This window comes from Acinonyx jubatus, chromosome E3, assembly GCF_027475565.1.
Source record: "Acinonyx jubatus isolate Ajub_Pintada_27869175 chromosome E3, VMU_Ajub_asm_v1.0, whole genome shotgun sequence".
NCBI lineage: Eukaryota > Metazoa > Chordata > Mammalia > Carnivora > Felidae > Acinonyx > Acinonyx jubatus.
In genome coordinates this window covers 39,893,112-39,915,061 of record NC_069398.1, presented here as the reverse complement: position 1 = coordinate 39,915,061, position 21,950 = coordinate 39,893,112, and the positions used below count along the sequence as shown (strand labels likewise).

Here is a 21,950-nt window from a genome sequence, read left to right as displayed (position 1 = left end):
ACTGAAGGGGGGAGGGGGGAGAGGCTCCAGCGGTAGATGGTGAGGCCTCAGTGGTTCCTGGGGTTGATGGCAAACATGGACTCCTGGCATCGTCTCCATTCCTTTCTCCCTGGGGCCCAGGAGGAAATGGTACAGAGAACCTGAGAGACGTCAGGGGCTCCATGAGAGGCCAGAGAAAGTGGGAGCAGTGAACCGAGAGGTGCAGGCAGGCATGAGGCCTGAGCCAAGGGCTGGGAGCCAGAGGACAGGTCTGGCCAGTAGATGTTGGGGAAGAGGACCCCAAAAGTCAAGACTAGAGGACCCTTCTAGATGGGCGAAAAGAACCCGGTCTTGGAGCTGGAGGGGCCCCTGGAGGTCTGAGTTGGCTTGACCCTCCCCCCCGGTGGGGATTGGGCAGGGGCTGGCTTTGCATGACTGAACACCGGGCACAGTGCACAGAGTTGGGGGTTGTCTGGGGAACAGCAGGGTAGAAAGGAGGTCGGTTGGGAACAGGTTGGAGATGGAGTTGGGGATTGGAGCCAGAGTTTGGGAGAGGAGCAGGACCCCCTGCAGGGTATCCCTGGCCTGGGCTCGGGGCTCCACTGGAAGGGGGCTGGGGCATGTGTGCACGGTCTCCCTTTGATATCTCAGCACTTTGTGTGGCAGAGGCGGTGGCTCAGGTTACAGCGTGGGGGTTATTTCTAGGCAAGAAGGGGACACCAGATCATTTGTCACCTCTCTCTTCCCGAGACTTCTGCGGCTGGGTCTCGCTTGGTGGTGCTTTGGGGGTGATCTGGGGACCCCCAGGCATCTGGGTCTCCTGCTTTGTCTTCTCATGAGTGGCTGTCTTCATCTGCACCGGGGACCACAGGGCCAGAGCCCCAGCCGCTCGGGTCTTTGAGATTCTGTGTGTCGAGGTCCTCGACCCAGCCAGGAGGGCAGGTAGCAGGCAGGAGCAGAAGCTGTTCCCTCGGGGTTAGGGACCTAGGTGGGGGGATTCAGCCTTGCGAACGCTGCTGGGCCCTGCCCTTGTCTGCCCTTGAGTTAATTTGGGCCTTGCAGCGCTGCTGTGGCTGGAGCGGTGAGGATTCCAAGCGGCTGTCAGGTGGCTAAGTATGGAAACAGCCGTGTAATTGGATCCTGAGCCCCAAGCCACTGCTGCCCTCTCCCCTTCACAGCCCCTGCCCTGCTCCGCCCAGCCCCAGCTGCTGCCTTGCTTCCACACAGCAGGCCCGGGGACTCTTAGCCTTTTAGGGACATCCTTCATCTTTCCTCCCAACAAGGGAACTGGACATCTGGAACGTTCCATAAGGCCTGCCTGGGGATCTTGCTGTGGGGGAAAGGAGGCAGGCAGGCATTTTGTGCGAAGATCCTCTCTGTGCATGCTCCTTCCTTCCTGGACTCTGCAGTGTGGTCCAGTCCTGGCTTCCAGGGAGGGTTTGTCCACCATGTGCAGGGTCCCCTTTCTCCTCACTCCTGCTCACCACTTGGGCTGTGGGCTCTTCTCCTGGGGGGTGAATTTTATCACTCTACCAGCTGTAGATTACCGCAAAGGCAGCTGTCTCCTGTACCCGCTAGGAGGTTCCAGCCGTAAGGGTGGCTTCTCCCTGCCCCCATGATGACAGTCCTTCCTACTGGTTGATTTCCCACTGGAATTGTGCCACGAAGTAAATGCCACCTTGCCCAAAGGCAGCAGCTTTGCTCCTGAACTTCCCACCCTATTACCGGACCCCCATTTCCATCCCGCTGCTGGCTGGATGGCAGGCTGACCTTCTGTCTAATCCAGCTTCCTGCTCCCCAGGGATGGAGGGGGCCCTACAGAGCCGTGCTTTCGTCTCTTGTCCCCATGTTGCCCCTGTGGTCCTCTGGACCGAGGCAGCCTCTTCTTATTCCCTAGCAAGGGACCAAGTACCTCTCCTGATGCTAGGATGCAGCCAGAACTGCCGTGGCCCCATCACCAGACACCTTGTAAGTCTCCACCCCCTGACCCATGGCCTCTAGGCATTTTGACCATTGGGGTCCTCCTCTTTGTCTTAGGGACTTGGCCTGGTCACAGGCCTGCTCAAGGACAGGGGAAAGCAGCCTCGAGTATTGTCGAGGTAAGAGAGCAAAAGCTGGAGGAACCAGAGATGTGTACAAGGTCAGGCAGTGAATTAGGGACAGACAGTCTCACCCCCTCCTCCAAGAGTGGGGTGGTGGGGGGTGGCCAGCGCTGAGAGAGCATTTGGGTTCAAGCTGCTGGCGTCTTGTAGGCTGGGTTTGAGACTTCTTTGCTTCCTACTGCCTGCATGATGCAGAGGTTGGGGTAGATGGGGATTCTGAGTCCGTTCCTTCCTCCAGCCTAGCCCTGGTTTGGCCTGCTTGCGGCCTGCTCTGGCCTCCACCCTGCTGTCCCAATAATGAGAAGTTGGTGCACGCTGGGGCTGACCCACCCCTCTGTGAGAGATGAGGGTCTGTCAGGAACCCCTTTGTGGCCCCTCCTCACCCACCCTAGGCTGGCTATTTCCAGAAAGAGGCTGTGTTCATGTTCCCTCAACAGGGCAGCCCAGCTGCTGCGATCTCCACCTTGGGGAGGGGTCATGAGCTCAGGGGTTTTGGGGAGAGGACAGAAGCCTTTGCAGTGCCCCCCGCAAGGTGTGATTCCTGGCTCGGCGCAGCCAGATGAGCCCACAGGGAGAAACTAGTCTGCCCCTTCCCACATCGAGTCTCCAAAGCACTCACTGGGATTTGCTAATGGATGTGCACACCTTGCTTAGTGGCCTGTGGAACTAGAGTTTGGGAAATGCTGTTTTTGACCCTCGCCTGGGTGTGGCAATAAAAGTCAGAGCGCTGGTTCAAGGCAGGTCTGAGCTGGAGTTCAGGTGTCCTTGCTCCCCCGGAAGGGGGTCCAGATGAGGCCAGCTGCATCCATCTGGCTGTTTGGTGCTCACTTAAGTGTGGTGGGTTGGGAAGGAGCCTAATCCCTACAGACACAGGAGGAAGATGGCTGTTGCTCTCTGACAGGGTCCCAGGGCCAAGGACAGGGTCTAGGTGCTGTGGCTCCTGGTCTGGAACGAGGGTACAGCCGGGAGAGTGGGCAGGGGTGGGGTCTGCCACTGTGGGGTGCTGGGCTTAGCTCTCTCCAGGACACCTTTCCTGCTCCAAATCCCAATCCAGACCCACTCACAGCACAACCCCTTATGTTTAAATGCTGCCTGGGTGCAAAGCCTTTTCATTCAAACACCTCACCACATCTCACTGTGTACTAATCATCCCAGATTTATCAGGTACCTCCTGTTGTTTAGGTATGGTACTGGGGGAGTTCACATGGGCGTTTTGTCCTTGGCATGCTTACAGTCCGGTACAGGAGATAGGGTGTCTTCTGCCTTGTGGCCACACACATACGCACACACACATGCGCGTGCGTGGGCCACACGTGAGTGTCATGAGGGAGACACAGGTAAAGTGAGGTAGGGTGGAAGTGCCTGGGGAGATAGTTTTTAACTGAGTGGGTCAGGAACTGTTTACAGATGAGGGAATGTTTGAGATGCGCCTGGAAGAAAGTAGCATCGAGATGTGGAGTGACAGAAGGAAGAAGATTCTACTTTAAGGGAGCAGGATAAGCAAACTCATGCTGTCAGGAGAGGTCGGGGCTCTGGGGAGAACTGGGCAAGGATAAGGGCAGGCAGAGCAAAGTGGGGGTCACGGGGAAGGTCCTTGGAAGCGTGGGTTGGGCCTCTGAAGGGCCATGTGTGGTCGGCTGATGAGGAGGGCTTTGCTCTGTGGATGGTGGGTAACCTTTGAGGGCTTTGGAAGCATCCGTCCAGCAGGTGTTTGGAGGGAGGGGGAGGACGAGGGAGGCTGACTAGAGGACCTTGTCAGAAATGCCAGTTGGAGTGGGTGTGAGCTCTGCAAGGCAGTTTGGGGGGGTGGGCAGAGAGGAGGGCCAGACCCAGCAGGTAGCTGTGGTGAAGTCCACTGGACCCCAGCGAGCCAGGGCCAGAAGGAGGCCTTGAGGGTCTAGTGTGGGTCACTGGAGGTGTGATCTTGCCAGAAAAATGAATGAATGAATGAATGAATGACCAGGAACATTAAAGAACAGATTTTAAAGGCTCAGTTTGGGTCATTATGAATTTGAGGTGCCAGGGAGACATCTGGGTGGAGATCCTGGATGTTGGAGGATGGAAAGTCAGGTCTGGAGGTCCGGACATGAGATTCATTTGGGTGAAGATGAGGCTGTTGCAGAGAGAGAAAAAGAAAAGATACAGGGATGGTCGTTGGGCAGTGCCACATTTGGGCAGTGAGTGGATTTCAGGAAAAGGGGAAGAGACCTGGGAAGAGGCAGTGACCTGGATGGAAGCCAAGGGAAGGGAACACTCTGTGGTTTTGTTTTTTGTCTTTTTAAATTTTTTAACATTCATTTTTGAGAGACAGAGACAGAGCACAAGCAAGGGTGGGGCAGAGTGAGAGGGAGGCACAGAATCTGAAGCAGGCTCCAGGCTCTGAGCTGGCAGCACAGAGCTTGATGCGGGGCTCAAACCCACGAACTGTTAGATCATGACCTGAGCAGAAGTTGGACGCTCAACCGACTGAACCACCCAGGCACCCTGGGAAGGGCGCATTCCAGAAAGGCGGTCGGAGGGATGAAATGCCAAAGAGATGCTGGGGAAGATGAGGCGTTAGCTTTGATACCCTGAGGTCACAGGCAGAGCACGAGGGCCTTACGTGCATCTAGCGAAGGCGCAGAGGCAACACATTTGGACAGTGGGCTCAGGAGGGATAGAGACGTGAGAGTAAGTGGGCAGGGGGTTTGTGGATGTAGCAAATTTCCTTTTCAATACTAGCAAGGGCCAATGGCAAGGGTCCTAGGAGAGACAAGGACTGACAGACACAAGGTGGAGAGGAAGTGACCAAGATGCCAGACGTGCAGGAAGGGTGGGATAGGTCTTAGGAGACACGCCATAGCCTTGTGGAGACCTCAGAGGGACACTGCACATTCCAGGCAAACTCAGGAGCCAGCCAGGGAGCTAATATAGGGTGTAGGGATCCTGGCCTACACTACGATTGCCATGGAGGGCCTGGAGGGTCACCGGGTTGGGGGAAGGAACCAGACAGATGTTCCAAGAACCCATGAGGTAGAAAGGGAGGCCCATTGCCCCAAGTTGCATGGTATGGAACAGCAGGGCCGAGACCAGAGCCTGGTCCGTGGTGCTGAAGGAACACCCACCGGGCAGAGTCCGGAGACGAAATCAGTGACCCAACCTTTTTGTGTCAGTGAAAGTTGGTGAACGAGCCCCCTCAAGCCAGATGCTGTGGAGAATAGGGCAGAGTCTGATCCCAAGCGCCACCATGTAAGGTGTACATTCAGCAAATGTCCCCTGGGCCTGCAATGGGAAAAGCTCTGTATTTGGACTCCATCAGGATCTGTGACTTAGCGGGAGCTGGCTGGGAGGCACGTGGTGAGTTCCTCGGATGTCGGCCTCAGTTCTCATTCTTCTTGTGGAACAGAGACAGTCCCAGGCTCAGGTTTCCTCTGGCGTTTTTTCCTGGCTGGGAGGACTTGGCCACGCCCATTGGCGGGGCTCATTTTGGGATCGGGGAAGTCCTGTCCCATTTGGTTTCAGCTCCATCCTTCTGCAGCCCTGAAGGTGGTTTTGTTCAGAGTCAAGGTCCTAGGCAGAGACATGCCTGCACTTGTCAGTTCCCTATCATCCCTCACAGAGGGCTCCATGGCCGCCCTTCCTGAGCTGCCTGGTCTTAGGAGGGGGGGCTTGGGCTGCAGAAGCAGTCCCTGCTGTTAGGTCGTCAGCCGTTCACTCTCCCCTAGCCAGGGCCTGCAGCAGCCAGCTGTACAGAGAGCAGGCCACCCTTCCCAGCCGCTCTGGGGTGGGTGTGCCCAGGGGCCTGATCCTGAAGAATCACCACCATGAGACTGTGGTTCCGGCAGCCAGCTCCTGCCTGGCACCACCCCAGAGGCCTGTCTTCCCTGGGACTACCTCATCAGAACCACACGAAGACATAGTCTCCATGGCTCTGTCCGCTCCGAATCCTGGTCCCCAGAAGGATTTCGAGTAGAACGCTGGCTTAGCTGGGGCGGGCTCCCTGGCTTCACTGCAAGAATGTTATGCAGTGAGAAAAGGCTTTTCTCCTTCAATACTTTGGGGGACCCTCCCCCGAGGGGTCCTTGTCCTTCACCACCTTGGCAGGACCCTCTTGTCCTCTGTCACTCAGAGCGCTAAAGGGCAAAGAGCAGGTGTGGGTTGTGTGGCCAGCTCTGGGGAAGAGAAGGGCCCGGCGCAGAGTCAGAAAGGGGAGACGGGCCTTCCCTGGGGAGCCCGCCCTGTGTTGGGAACAGAATGGATTCATGCGAGGAGCAGTGTATGGTCAGCAAGTGATGTAAGAATGCAACTGCCTTATAATCTGGGTACTTGCCCAGAGAATACAAAGTGTGCTAATTCAAAGGGATACGTGCACCCCTGTGTTTATAGCAGCACTGTTAATACCATAGCCAAATTATGGCAGCAGCCCGAGTGTCCCTTGATAGATGGATAAAGACGATGTGGTACACACACACACACACACACACACGCACACACACACACAGTGGAATGTCAGTCATAAAAAAGAATGAAATCTTGCCATTTGCAACCACACAGATACATCTAGAGAGTATAACGCTAAACGAAACAAGTCAGAGAAAGACAAATACCATGTGATCTCGCTCATATATGGAATTTAAGAAACAAAACAAACAAGCAAAGGGAAAAAATAGAGACAAAGCAAGAAACACACTCTTCACTACAGAGAAAACACTGATGGACACTAGAGGCAGGGGATAAGGGGATGGGGGAAATACAGGGTGGGGATTAAACTGTGCGGTTGTGATGGGCACCGGGTGTTGTATGGAAGTGTGGAATCACTCTCTTCTGCACCTGAATCTAATATTACACTGTCTGTTAACTAACTGGAATTAAAATTAAAAAGTTAAAACAAAACAGAAAACAGAGGCGCCTGGGTGGCTTAGTTGGTTAAGTGTCCAACTCTTAGTTTCTGCTCAGGTCGTGATCTCATGGTTCATGGATTTGAGACTCAAGTCGGCTCCAAGCTGCCAGTCAGGAGCCTACTTAGGATTAGCGCTCTCTCTCTCTCTCTTCCTCTCTCTCTCTCTCTCTCTTCCTCTCTCTCTCTCTCTCCCCACCCCTCCCTCACTCTCTCTTACTTTCTCATTCTTTGTCTCTTTTGAAATAAACGAACATAAAAAAGACAAGCGAGATATGAGGTGCAACAAAGATCCGGACACGGTGGCAACTGAGAGGGGGCAGGACTGGAGAGAGGCAGGAAAGGGGGTGATGATGGGGACCCCTCACTGAAAAACCAGCTTTCTGGCCCCAACGCCAGGCTGTGTTCACCACGAGGTCCTGGTCAGCCACACTGCTCGGACAGGAACAGGCTGTGTCTCTGCCCCAGGAGCTGACTTCTATTTGGGGAGATGACACACACTGAGAGAAAATGTAACTAACACCCGGGCAGCTCTAGTTGGAGTTCAGAAGAGGGCTGGAAGGTCGGCCTCACGGAGGGGCAGGGTTTCAGCTGCAACTGGGAGGAAGGGGGACAGTCGCTGGACTGTCAGCTCCGAGAGGGCACGGGCTTCGTGTTTGGTTAATTTGCTCACCGCTGAGTCACCAGTGCCTAGCCTGGCGCTTGGTTCACAGAAAGCCCTTAATGTCTGATGAATGAGGGGGTGGTTTGTGCAGGCAGAGGAGGAAGAGCATCTGGAGGTGGTGATCAGAACCAGGAATGGAGATGCTGGGGGCATTGTACTGGCAGGAGTAGCGATGAGCCCAGCTCTGGCTCGGGTGTGGGGCTCCTATTGGTGGGATCAGACCCCCCTGATGGGCGAAGGGCCTGGAACACTGAGCCAGGTGGCTCTCCCTGGGCCCTTGGCATACTGCAGCCCCTCTCCTTCTCCTCAGATATTTTTGGATCCTTCTAGAGCAGGGACTGCATTCTGAGCTCAAACAGGTGCAGGCAAAGTCTGGCCTGGAGTTCTGAGCCCGCAGGAAGTGGGTTGTGTTGGGAGCTCAGGCCAGGGGAGAGCCCTGGGGTTTGGGAGCCCCCTCCCCCCCCCCCCCCCGCCTTTCCACCAGCTCACCGCCAAAACTGCGGCCCCTGGTCCTCCTCCAAGTGGCCATTTGGTTAGGACTCGGCCAGCCCAGTTGTTTCCCATAGAAGTTTCCCTAGGTGGCAATAGTTAAAGACTTGACAAAGCCATTGCCTTGAAAATGACCTCTCTGTCCTACGGTTCCCCAACTGCCTGTTCTGTGCACCTGCACCTTCCAGAGAGGCTTCTGGCCACTTCGTTGGTCCTTTTTTTTTTTTTTTTTTTTTTTTTGCCCTTCCACCCCCGCCCCCGTGTTCCCTCCTACCCTTTATTTCAAGTGTCAGGTAGTAGAAGATCATTTATTTCTCTAGCTTATCTCAGGGGGTCGGGACACCAGGAAGGGGTCTGGAAAAATTGGAGAAGGGTCACAGCACTTGCTGTGGCCTGGGGAGCCCCTCCTGGCCTCAGGAATGAGCCTGGGTACAGGCTGTAAGGGGAGTAGAAGCCCAGTGGCAAATCTACCTTTCTCCTGTCTTCTGCCTCAGTTTCCCTCCTGAATTGGTAGTTAGACCAGCAGCCTCTTCACCGGGAGCCCTGTCACCTGAGGCTGCCCACATTGGGAGCAGAGCAGCCTGCCTGGGGTGGGGCACACAGCGACCATAGGGCCGAGCAAACACTGGCTTTGTCACAAATTTGCCACCAAGCCCCTTACCATTTTGCACCTGTTTGCCCATTAAACAAGATAATTATACTTGCCCTATTTACAGCATGGGGTTGTGATGTGACTAAAATTAAAAAGAGGCTATCAGATGCTTAAAATGTTTTTTTGATATTAGATACTTTTTAAGCTTAAAAGGACTGTGACAGTAATTACAGGCTATCGCTGCTGTCCCTGGTCCTCTGGCTTGACACCTGCCACCGGTTTCCTCAAATATCACGAAACATGAACACTCAAGGGAATCCGTCAGCATCTCTGCCCCTTCTCAGGGCTGTTAACATCCTTTGGATTCTCTGTCCTCAAAGAGCTTACAAACCAGGCTGTGGGGGGAGGCAGCCCCCATTCATGACCAGCTGAGGGAGCCATATAAGGCACATGTCACAGGGTCTAAAAGTAAGTAGCCTGAGTGTGCAGAGAAGGGGAGTGGGTGGGAGAGGGCCGTGGGGCTGGTGAGAGCATCACCGCTTAGTGTGAGGGGGGGTCAGGAAGACCTCGTGGGGCCGGGCCTCAGCGCTGTTCCTGTGTTCCCCTCCTGGGGCCATCGGAACCAGTGACCGTAAACCTCATGCCTTCCAACAACAGAAACTTAACCTCTCGCAGTCTGGAGGCCAGAAGTCAGAAATCAAGATGTTGGCAGGCTTCACAGGAGGATCCTTCCTGCCTCTTCCAGCTTCTGGTGGATCCTTGGCCTTCCTTGGCTTGTAGACGCGTCTCCGATCTCTGCCTCTGTCCTCACGTGGCCCCTCCTCTATGAGTCTCTGTGTGTCCTCTGCTTTTCTTCTAAGGACATCAGTCATTGGCCTTAAGGCCCACCCTAATGCAGTATGGCCACCGCTTAACTACTTATATCTGTACAGGCCCTATTTCCAAATAACATCACATTCTGAGGTTCTGGAGGGATGGGAATTTGGGGGTGGAGGTCACCCTTCAACCCCTCGGGCTCCATAGCCTTGGACCCAATGGCTGAGTGGTTGCTGGCTCTGAACATATAGTTTCCGTCTCTCTCCTGGGTGGTAGCCCTCTACTGGGCACAGATGGCACCTGTTTCCTCCGTCCTCTCTCTGGCCCCACTGCCCACGCTATTGCCGTAGCAGCTAATTTGGAGCTCTGCTGACACACCCAGTACAAACGTGTTGAATGAATGGACCGACAGCTGGCCGGGGGCAGGCGATCCCAGGAGGCCGCCTAGCCTTGTGGTGGTGCTAGGGAGGATGGTGGGGGGCATGTTCCAGCTCCTTGTTGGGTGTGCTCAGGTATGGAGCGAGATAGAGTGGGCCTGTCCTGGGGACAGGAGGCTCTGTTTCTGGGCTGGTGTGTGGTGGAGAAGAGTCACAGGCCAAGAACCCAGAGACTGAGGCCCAGCAGTGTTAGGCCTGGCTCTCCCTCTCCGGGTGGGTGCCCGGCCCCTTGGAGTCTCCCGCCCCGAGTGCAGCAGGAGAGTAAGCGGGGCATGGAGTCACCTCCTAACATTCTGCAGGAGGTCCTTGGAGAGCCAACTTCCAGATGAAGGTTTGCATCCTGCTATCTCTGCCTTTCTGCCCCCTCCTTGCCAGCAGCAGGAACGCCCAGCTGTAAGGACGGACATGTGGGTGTCCTCGTGGCAGACTTAGGGGGTCCCTGACCCCGAGTCTGGGGTGTCAGGGCAGCTCTGGAAACTGGTGGATGTGGCTCTACTGCCCTGTCTCTGCTTTGTCCTGGTTCTGGAGGAGAGCAGGGTTGGGGACAGGTCTCCACTGTCTGCTAGCCTTTCTAGAAAAGCTGACCGCACCTACCCTGGCATTCCTTGCTCTCCTCTGTCTGGCTTGTCCCTCCAGTTAGATGCTGTGTGCTTAAGGGGAGGGTCTTAAATTCAGGAATGAAGTTCATGGTTATCACAGTAACCTTTTGAGCTGATAAGGCAACTACTCCTAGGACCCTTTGATCACAAAAAGAAAGAAAAAAAAAAACAAAAGAAAAAAATAGGCCTGGGCTGCTTAAATGACTTAACCCATGGGTACTTCTGTGGTTATGAATCCCAGTCTCAAATCTTCTCTCTTCTGGAACTCTCTGCCACTGAGTTGAGGGAAGGCCTTATATTTTGCTACCATCATCCATCCATCCATCCATCCATCCACCCATCCAAAGTCTGTTCAAGGCACTGGGAAACAAAATCTCTGACGAGGAAACCAAATAAGTAAGTTATTTAGTTTATTGGACAATTATAGGTGCAGTGGAGAAAAAGATTAGGTTGGGGAGAGGAGAAGACTAGTTGGGAGACAGTGTCACCAGGGTGGTTGGAGAAGGCCTTGCAGAAATAGTGACAAGGAGCCAAGATGTAGGGGAGGAGAGTGGAGAGCTGGGCAGCTGTGTGGGGAGGGCATTCCCAGCAGAGAGCACGGAGGCCCGGTGCGCTTGCTCATAGAAAGCAAGCCTGTGTGGAGGAGGGGGCCGCCGGAGCATGTGCAGAGAGGGAGCACGTGTGGGGAACAGAGGGCCTGGCGCTCAGGGAGGAGCAGTTTCACAACCCAGGTGAGAGATGTCAAGCTAGGGGTGGGAGAAATGGTTAGGCCGAGGATAGATTTGGAAGGTAGACAACAGGTTTTTTTAAAAAAAGATAGCTTTATTGAGACATAATTCAAATACATATAATGTGTCCATTTAAAGTGTGCAACTCAGTAGTTTTTAGTGTTTTCACAGATATGTGCAACCATATCTCGAGCAGGGAAGGAGCAGAGAGAGAGGGAGCCACAGAATTTGAAGCAGGTTCCAGGGTCTGAGCTATCAGCACAGAGCCGGATGCAGGGCTCGAACTCACAAGCTGTGAGATTATGACCTGAGCCGATGTCAGATGCTTAACCTACTGAGCCACCCAGGCGCCCCAATGTTTATTTTTGAGAGAGAGAGATACACAGAGTACGAGCAGGGAGGTGCAGAGAGAGAGGGAGGCACAGAATCTGAAGTGGGCTCCAGACCCTGAGCTGTCAGCACAGAGCCAGACGTGGGGCTCAAACTCATAGGCCGAGAGATCATGACCTGAGCTGAAGTCGGCCGCTTAACTGACTAAGCCACCCAGGCGCCCCTTTTCTGTTTTATTATTGATGAAACAGGCACAGAGGAGTTGAGACAGAGGCTCACGTTTCCACTGCTGATTAGGAGAGCAAATTTGGCCCCTAACTCTGTCCTTCTCTCTTTCTCTTCCTCCCTGAGGGTCCCAGGGGTCCCAGGGCTGCTCCCTGAGCTGGGAAGCTGTTTTCAACCACCAGGCTTCCATTCCTCAGGCAGGTTCTGTGAGAGCCTCCCATCACCAGCCACATCTGCTTCTTTGTGCTCTTCTCCTGGGAATATCCCCTGGCAGGGTAGCAAGGCCAGCTAGACCCCAGACCCGTAATGTCCCCACAGCTGATAAACATCAGCCTTGCAACACCCCCCCCACCCTCGCTGAGTGCAGTTCAGTGGCTTTGAGGAATGGCCCAGGAATGGAACTTTTTTTTTAATTTTTATATGTTTTATTCATTTTTGAGAGACAGAGACAGAGCACAAGCTGGGGTGTGGCCGAGAGAGAGGGAGACACAGAATCAGAAGCAGGCTCCAGGCTGTCAGCACAGAGCCCAACGCAGGGCTCGAGCCCATGAACCTCGAGATCGTGACCTGAGCCGAAGCCAGACGTTTAACCGACTGAGCCACCCAGGCACCCAGAATGGAACTTCTAACTAAGCTCTTCTCTCATCCTTTTTGCAAATGGCCTTGAGCCACGCCTTGAGAAGGGCTGACCCAGGAAAGAGGCTCACTACTCTCTGGTGCTCTCAGGGCATCCAACAGACATTTGCTGTGCTGCCAGGCCCCATGCTGGACCCCTGCGATCCCACTGGGGAAACACTGCAGGCCTTGGCCTCAGGGGACTTCTCTTCCATGGGGACACGAGTTAAAGGCTGCCACAGGGAGTGCTATGGGAACACAGAGCAGAAGCATCTCAGTACTGGGAGGCCCCAGGAGGCCTCCCAGGGATGGGCTTCAAAGCTGAGGTCTGATGTGTGAGCTGGAATTAGCTAGGTCCAGGCAGTGGGGAGTGGGCGACAGTGAGTCTGGCAGGGAGGATACTGGTTGGAAATGCACGAGGGCTGAATGTGGTTTCTTAGAGAATTCTGCAGGTGTTCATTGTTTGAGTCCTGGAGCTCATGGCTTTCTTAGGCACTGTGGGGACACGAAGAGGCTTTGGGGCCACAGGTGCACCAGCCAGAGTCAGTGACAGCCTAAGAGGTAAGATTGGACACACGCACCCCTGCCCCCCCGAAGGTCACAGCCACATGGGACAGAGTTGCATCACGTGGCTCAGTATGGACAGTCATGGACACTGAGTCAGCTGAGGTCAGTGAGGGGACCACCCAGGTGGCTTGGAGAGGTGAGAACTGGAAGACGTCACAGAGGCAGCGGGACGTAGGCTGGCAAGAGGGAACAGGTGAGGCCGGACCTGCTGAGAAGCAGGTAGTGGTGTGACCTCTTATGGGTTGGTTCTCAAAAGGTATGTTGAAATCCTAACCCCCTCCCCATACCCCACCCCCCATGCCTCCAAATGTGGCCTTATTTGGAAATCGGTTCCTTGCAGATGTGGTTAGTTAGCCTGACTGGGTGCCCTTTGAAGTGGAGGAGGAGAGATGCAGAATAGAGACACAGGGAGAAGGCCATGGGCCACCGAGGTAGACATGGGAGACACATGTGGATAGGCCAGGGACTGCCGGGAACCAGCAGAAGCAGAAGAGGCAGGAAGGAGCCTCCCTGAGCACCTTTGGTAGGAGCACGGCCCTGCAGACACCCTGAGTTTGGACTTCTGGCCTCCAGAATGGAGAGATAATAATACATTTACGTCTCTCTCTTCCCCTCCCTCCCTTCTTCCCTTCCTTCTTTCCTTCCAGTGTTTTATTAGTTTCAGGTATACAACATAGTGATTCGAAAGGCTTCCCTGACCAGGAATTGAAACATTCCTGCTGCTTTAAGCTGCCCAGGTTGTGGTGCTTTGTTATAGCAGCCGTGGGAAATGATACCAGAGCAGGCTCAGGCTTTGGGGCAGGGACGGGCGGTGGAGGGGGGGGGTGGTGCTTATTGTGTGTGGCCGGCCGGCAGGCAGGCCACTGGCTGGAGCTCCTCGATGTGGCCTGGCAGAGGCTGCGTGGGGCCCTTGGTGTTGATCAGGAAGGGTCATCCCAGGGACAGTGAGTGCGGAATGTTCACTTGCTCTTGCCCCGCCCTCCGGCCTGCCCTTGGCTTTAACCTTCCTCTCCCCAGGGGAGCCCCGTGGGAACCAGAAGAGTGCTCACCCTGACCTGCCTGGTCACCAGGCTGCCGAAGGAAAAGAAAGGTCTGGGTAGCAAGAGCCTCATTTGCTCTCAGTGTTTGAAGAGACGAGAACCCAGACCCTTGGCGACACTAACTCCAGCAAGAAGCTTCCTTGGGGGTTTAACTGCCTAAAAGGATTTCTCCCTAGGGGTGGGGATTTCCAGAGAGGGGGGCTCTTTGGGAGGGAGAGAGCCACCTCTCACCGGGAGAATGTGGCCCACGTGTCTGAGGGTCAGTGGGCTAGGACACTTGGGGATACAAACCGGCAAGCCTGCTCCCAGGGGAGACATAGGATTTCTAGAACATCCTACCATAGATCGGCCTGGATATTCTTTGCCTGTGGCATTCCAAGCTCTGAAGTCCTAACTGAGGGTGATGGATAGCTTTGCTCTAGAGGCTTTGGGAGTTTGTACCGTTCATGGAGAGGGGAGAAGTCTTCTTCCTTTTCCCTTGTGACCCAGACTCTGGAAGCCTCTTCTCGTTGGGGTTGTTTGGCCTCTGCAGTCCTGAACTCAGAAACTAAGAGTTGATCTCATGTAACTTTCATGGAACCAGCTGACCTTTGTCCCCCGATGACGGGGACAGTGAATCCCTCCCTGCATCCCCTACCCCCACCCTACCATGATACCAGAGCACCCAGAGTGATGGGAAACACAGGGCTGGGCTGGGTGCAGATGGCCTCCAGGAGCTTGAACCTTACCCCAGTCCTTCCCAAGGTCTCCATCGAGATCTGTGCTCTGGGACCCAGCCTGACGTCAGAGTCCTCAGCTGGTACTCACTGGGAGGCCATGCCTTATAGGAGCAATGAGGGGGAATGAATGAGCGATCCCAGGAATGCTGGGTCTCGGGGCAAGGGCAAGACGTGGGCATGATGCATTAGAAACATCAAGGAGTGAAGAAAGTCGTAGCTGGGTGGAACCCCACGTGAAAGACCAGGGCGAGGGGTACAGAGACCTTGGTTTAAGTCCAGCTTTTGCTCATTAGGCGGCTTCCAGCTGGCTCTTTTAGCTCTCTGTGCCTCAGTCACCTCTGCTGTGAAATGGATGGATTGGGCTAGTTAATTTCCAAGGTTTCTTCAGCACTGCAAATCTCTAACGTGAAAATAATCAAAACAAGAATGAGGTTTGGTGCCACCAACGTAAGGACCCAGGAGTGGAGCGCATGTGCTGTGAACTTGGTAAAGTCCTCTGGGAGAGAAGCTGGAGAGATCTGGCATCTTGTCTGGATAGCGGTTTTGCGGGAAGGGTCTATGGGCCGGAGTATGCAGGGCAACTCACGGGGCACAATATTCGTTATTGCTGCTCTAGCCTCTGCCCTTGGTTTGACCTTCCTCTATAACCTTCCCTGAGCAGACTTGGGGGGAAACAGCTTCTCGGTCTTCTGGTGGCTGGAGGTAAGATCTGCTCAGGACACCTCACCGCCAAGCAGGTGTGGGGCAGGCCTGGCTCTGTCATTGGGGCCGCTTGTGGTCGTGCAGACCCTTCAAAGCTGTGAAAACATTAGCTCTGATTTCAGCTGAGTGGGACAAGCCAAGTGCCATTCTCTCTCTCTGTCTCTGTGGTGCAGTCAAAGCTACTTTCTCAAGGCCTGAGTCATTTCTAAAGGGCTTATCGCCCTGTGCTCGCTTATTCCAAGGACGACGAGGGCGGTCTGTCACGGTGGTGGCCTCTCTGGTTGTGTTGCCGCTTCTGAGAACTGAGAAGGAAGGGCCCTTAGTTGTTCCTCCTGCAGACAGCGCCTCTCACCTGTCCTCACACACAGCACACAGAGTGGGCTTCCGCACCCCCTGAGCGTGCATTTGTGCTGGGGGCGATGTGTGGGGTCACTCCTTCCGTGGTGGGGCAAAGGGATCTGGGAGGCAGGGGAGAGAGAGGAAGCTATGCATTCCTTCAGAAGTTTCTGGGTGAGGGGCGCCAGGGTGGCTCAGTCAGTTAAGTGTCTGACTTCGGCTCAGGTCATGATCTTACAGTTCATGAGTTTCGGCTCCGCATCGGGCTCTGTGCTGACAGCTCAGCCTGCTTCAGATTCTGTGTCTCCCTCTCTCTCTCTCTGTCCCTCCCTCGCTCCCTCCCACTCTGTCTCTCTCTCAAAAATAAATAAACATTAGAAAAAAGAAAGTTTCTGGGTGAGTCAGGGCTGACTGGAAGTGGAGGTCGGTCATCACAGGAGTCAACGTGGGGCTCAGCAGGGCGAGATCTGGACTCCAGGAGTGTTGACAGCTGAGGCCCATTCCTGTCCCTGGGCCAGCTGGAACCTCATGGAAAGAGTCAGGCTACCCCCAACACGCCCACAACTCCTTGTCCAGGCTGCTTCTGGCCGCATAAAGGGGATAAAGAGCCCCGGGCAGAAAGACCACTGACCTACCCCCCACCCCCCCACCGAAACAGCGGGTAGGAAGGATTAGAGTGAAGGTGAGCCAGCTTGGCTCCCGTCGAAAGCTTGTTCTGTTTTGGCCCACTCAGCGAACTTGGGATTTGGCCTGGCATCTTTGTTCTTCTAGGAAATGAGCTTTATTATATCTAACATTGTAGAATGCTTTTAAACGTTATCTGATGCTTAAAATACTTTGAAAGGGTTGGCAAAGGAGGTAGTATTACCTGCATTTTATGGACCAGTGGAGTTGGTGCGGGGGCGGGGGGAGGTGTTGAGGAGCAAGGTCACACTGCTGGTTAGTGAGACACTGAAGAGCTGTCCTGACTTCTGACCACATCCAGAGACCAGTCTGGCTCTGGGTCTCCTGGCAAAGGGAAGCCCCGAGATGTGGTTCTGGTCCAGGTTGGGAAGGCATCACGTCCATTTTCCAAGCTTGAGAATTAAGCAGACTTCCCCTCACTTCCCCCCCGCCTTGGGGTTGAGGTGGGTCTGATGTCATTGTTACCCCCACATCCAAGCCTCTGGTGGTTCTGATCTGATCTCAAGGCATCCGTCTGACTGTGACCTTGGGGAGCCACATTGCTTTGGCTCTTAGCGGGTGTCTCCATGCCTGGTGACCAGAAGTCCAGCCATAGCCCTCCCAGAGGCCAGCCTCCGGATTGCAGGGGGATTCCATGTCACTGGGTGGGGAGGTGGGGGGGTGGAGGAAGCCAGCCACCTGTCTCAGGATCCAGCCGCCATCTCTCCCTCCTTCCTTCCCTCTCCTGCCCAGCTCAGTCCCTCTGAATGAAGGAAGTATAGTCCAGTGACTCCTACAAGGATTTCTGTTCACTTCAGGAAGGGCTGATCTCTGGGAAAACTGGATTTTCCACAGGGTATCCTGTTGGTAATTAAGTCACACTGAAGGGTTAGGACTTTGATGGTTTACTTCTTCCAAACTCATTTGCCTTTCAAATGTGAGTGCTCATCCACATCCATGAATCCTCTGGGCATCAGCAACAAGAATGGTTGTGGGATTGTGGCTGATTTCTCTCTGTACCCCCCGAAGCAAGAATTCCCAGGAATTAAGGATGGGGAAGGGGGATGGAGTGCTTCTGTCAATTCTCTGGACTTTGTGGGTTAAAAGCAATGGTCTTGAAGTCTTAATCCTTTTTAAAGGGAAAAGGAAGAGGGTATAGTGAACAGTTGCTTATCCTGAGGCTGGCTCACCCCCTGTCCTTTCTGGGAGTTGGTGTCCTGGTGCTGGGAAAGCCCATGGACTCAGAGTTGGTGGAGTTCTGGCTTCTAGAACCAGCCCACTGCTAATTGGTTTAACCAGACCCGTGACCTTGGAGCAGTCACTCCTCAGAGTTTCAGGCTCTGGATCACAGTGAAATCAAATGGCTTGGTCTGTGAGGGGGTCCCTTTGGACTCCCAGTCCCATGGTGTCCTTGTCATTGTGTCCTGTCTCCTGGGTGAATCATTTTGGGGCCAGAGTCCAGCCAGGGACTAGCTGTCCTAGTGGGATTAACCTTGACTTCAGGAGCTTGGCCAGGAGGCCAAAGAAACCTTCCAAAGATGGCTGCCTCACTCACTGCACCCTGGTCCCCTTGTCCGGGGTAGAAGGGGTAAAGGCTAACAGAATGGCGAGAGAGAAGGCCTCAGGGTTCTGGGAGGATGTGGACACTTTCTTCTAGGGTCCTTCTCAGTGTTGGCATCTGCAAGGCTGTCTGAAGACTCATCCAAGAAGCGAAGGAACAAAGGGCCCTGAGTGGTGAGCATTTGCTCTGTAAATAAGGTCAAGAAAAAAATGTCTAATCTTAAAAGACACCAAAAGAGGCTGCCGACCATTGGCCCGTCCAGGAGCGTTCAGAGACAAGACCTAGGACACAGAAGGGGTCGGTGTGCTGCTCTGACTCCGTTTCTGAAGGGTGCACTTGAGGCACGGCCGATGAGCTGTCTGAGTGTTGGGGTGAAGGACAGCCTGGTGAAAGACGTGGGACCGTCTGGATGCAAGACTGGTATTCCTGACTCCTGGGTACAGATGTGTCCAGGGTTAGAACTGGAAAGTGATTGTCCCCCTGGGGCTTTATTACTGATGACTCATCTGCATAATTGTGTATGAGTGACAGTCAAAGGTATTTTACCTGTGTGTGACTTTGGACTCAATAGTTTCAGTTGGATGAGAAGACGTGGAGGATAACCTTGGCCAGTCCTTAGAAATGTGTGCTGAGGAGTCTTGGACAGGTGGGATTGAGTTTACCTTCTATTCCGTGGAGGCACTGAATAAATTCAGCACCTCGAGGTGGGTTCAAAACAGGTCAACTAAGCAGCATCTCGGGTTCTGACCTGTCGATCTCCGGCTTCAGCTTCAAAACAGACTCCCTGATGCCTGGCACGGAGGGTTGTCACACGTTAGTGCTTGTTAGAATCACCTTCTGAAACACGCAGATTCATGCTGACCCAAACCTCAGAGGTTGGGCGTCTGTGCTTGGAAAGCCCTGCAGCTCTTGGATACCACCCGTATGTGGCCCGGGAGCTCTGCTTTGTTTCTTGGCCCGAGTTCTAGCCCATCCCTGGAATGCTTGTTGGGCAAACAACTGGACTTTCCCGTGTCTGCTTGAAGAACATGAAACTCCTTTGGGAAGCGTGAAGTTCTGCGTGAAGGAAAGACACCACCCAGCTCCGTGCTGGGCACACGATGGTCAGCAAAGTCAGCAGATGCCACAGTGGGGGATCCTTGGGCTGTTGGGGAAAATGATCAAGAGGAGGCTAGTGGAAATTTTAGGGACAAGGCGAGAGAGGCAGAAGCAGTGGCTGTCACCCCCCCTCCTTAGGCAGTGGGACTGAATAGCTCCCAAGAGGAGCTGCTGGCAGGAAGTAAAGGGGTGGCTGAACCCCAGTTCCTTTATCTTCCTGCACCCCCTAACCAAGTCCGTGGAACTCTAGCTTTCATGGGACATGGTTTGTAAGCTACATGGGAGCAGAACAAACTCTAGACTGAGGGCCATGAACCTGGGCTCTGTCCCAACCCTACCTTTGACCTTGGGAAAGTCTCTAAAGCTCCCTGGCCAGAGCTTCCCCCTCTGCAGTTGGACGCAGCAAGGCCCTTGGTGACTCCACAGTTTTGAGTCCATGTGGAAAGTGCTTTGGGAAGGGTTAGGAACTGGGAACAATCAAGTGTTTGGTTGGTAGTAGAAAGAGGAATTGAGCCTGGGGTCCCTGCTGGGACTGTTGAGGGGGCAAGCCACCGAAAGGCTGACCACAAAGATGGCAGAGGTGGTGTCGGGAGAGAAAGCAGAACTGGTTTATGCCACGCTCTGCCCGGAGTGTGAGTGGGGCTAGGGCCTCAGGCTGTCCAGCACGCGGGCCTTCCCGTGATCTCTGGGGTGGAGCTGGGGGCTTGCTATTCATGTACTCTGACGTAAGCACCCGGGCCTGTCCAGGGGCAGGGCGGCTGCCTTGGCAGCCACACCTACAGTACAGTACTGTGTGTCCTGGGGTAGACCAAGACTCATCTTACCAGGCTCTCAACTCATTCAGGGTATCCTGGGGCCTCTGTGCCCTCCCCCACCTCCTCCAGGGGCCACTGGGGGCTCCAGCTAGATGCTGGAGAGATCAGGGAGGAAGGGAAGACACTGGATTTGATTTCATGGAATTACACTGAATTTAATCAGAGGCTCTTGAAGCCTTTGACTGCCTCCCAGAGGAGAGATCAGGCCCAATGGCACAGCTGCTTCCTGGGGATTGGGCTCTGGGGGCCCGATGGCATAGCTTGTTTCATGGAGGGACTTTCTGTCAGAAATGTTATTTTTAGCCTGGAAAAGAAGGTCACAGGGCATGAAGGCATCACCCTTGGTCTCTTTTGCTCCAAATTGCTTAGCAGGTCAGTGACGGCTTGGCATTAAATCATAAAACCCAGGAAGGGTGTGGATATAAATGTGTATACACACACGCACATACTTGAATTCCTGTCCGGGTCCCAGGAGTGGAGTGAAGTTCGTGGTAAGCCCCCAAAGTCTGGGGTCCTCATTTCCCTTGGGATTACATAACCCTTTTACTCTTACCAGGGACAGAAGGTGTTTTATTAGAAATTAGAAACTTATTAGAAATTTATTAGAGAATATTAGAAACACCTCAAGTGGTCAGACCCAGAGTATATTCCACCCACCATCCCCATCATCACCATTATCTCCACCATCACCATCATCACTGTCACCACCATCATCATCATCACCAACACCATCACCACCATCACCGTCCCCACCATCATCATCACCAACACCATCATCACCATCATCATCATCAACAGTAGAAGGCAAAAGGGACCCGTGGAAAGGGCTGGATTCACCAGAGGAGGAGCCTGGATTGCTGCTGTTCCAAAGGCACATGCCAAGCCTTGGGTGACTCATCCAAATTGGAAGCCCCCCGTGGGCACACGAGTCAGGAGGGCCAGGAGCAAAGCCTTGGGTTTAGGATTATTTGGTTTATGAGTGGTTTGCAGCTTTGGCTGCATGTTAGAATTACCAAGAAATTTTTTTATTAAAGTTCTGATGCTGGGGATACATCCTAATTCAGTCAGAACTTCTGAGGAGAGAGGAGGAGTGGCGCAAGAACTGGGTGATTCCAATGTCCAGCCAGTGCCCAGAACCACCGGTTCAGATGCAGTTTTATCAGGTGGTGTAGACTAGTGCTTCTGGAAACCAATTGCCTGGGCATCTTGTGAAAATGCAGATTCTGCTTCAGTGGGTCTGGGCCAGGGTCCCAGAGCCTGCATGTGTCCCTAGCTCCCAGGAGATGCCGGTGTTGCAGGTGCCTGGACCACACTCCGAGGCGCGGTACCCTGCTCCAGGGCCAGGCAGTCTCCTCTGAAGCTCTGTGGTTAAACGGCCTCAGCCAGTTACCAGCTGCGTGTTGGGCAAAGCATTCAGTGTCTCAGATTTCAGTCCTCTCAGCTGTAACACGGGGATAAGCGTAAGACTTGTCTTACAGAAGCAAGTGACATTAAGTACATTGAGTAAGATCAGTTCATGTTTTATTTATATAAAGTGCTTAAGCATTGCCTGGCGCCCTGAATAATTGTGCACATGTATCTCATATGAAATATATTACATGTGCCTTGCTGCTGAGAAGGACTGTCAGTCTCTTTGGGTTAAACCAAGTTCCCACCATAGATTTCTCTCCAGGGAGTCAAGGGGTCGGAGATGCAGCAAAGAATCAGGACATATAGGTATTCTGGAGGCAATGAAGGAAAGTTTTAGTGAGTAACCTCCAGTTCTCCCTCTCTGAGGGACCAGAAATTCTTATTGTACCCGGATGTCACCACAGACCTCTCCATAGCACTTTCTGTGGGCCAGGCAGTGTCCCAGGCTTGGGGAACACAGGGAGGATTAAGCCTTGGCTCCCATAGTTCAGGAGCGGAGAGAAGGCATGTGCAGGGAGGGGTGCGAAGGGATTCTCCTGTGCACCCCTAAACATAGTTGGCGTGGAAGGCCTGGATGAGGAGTAGGT

The 21,950-nt window shown here is 53.9% G+C and overlaps 1 protein-coding gene across 5 annotated transcripts in view; it reads left to right on the top strand.

Moving 5' to 3' along the window:
* SRL (sarcalumenin) overlaps nt 1–21,950 on the top strand; it is a 46,558-nt gene that overhangs the window by 10,113 nt on the left and 14,495 nt on the right. The gene's annotated exons all lie outside the window — the stretch shown is intronic.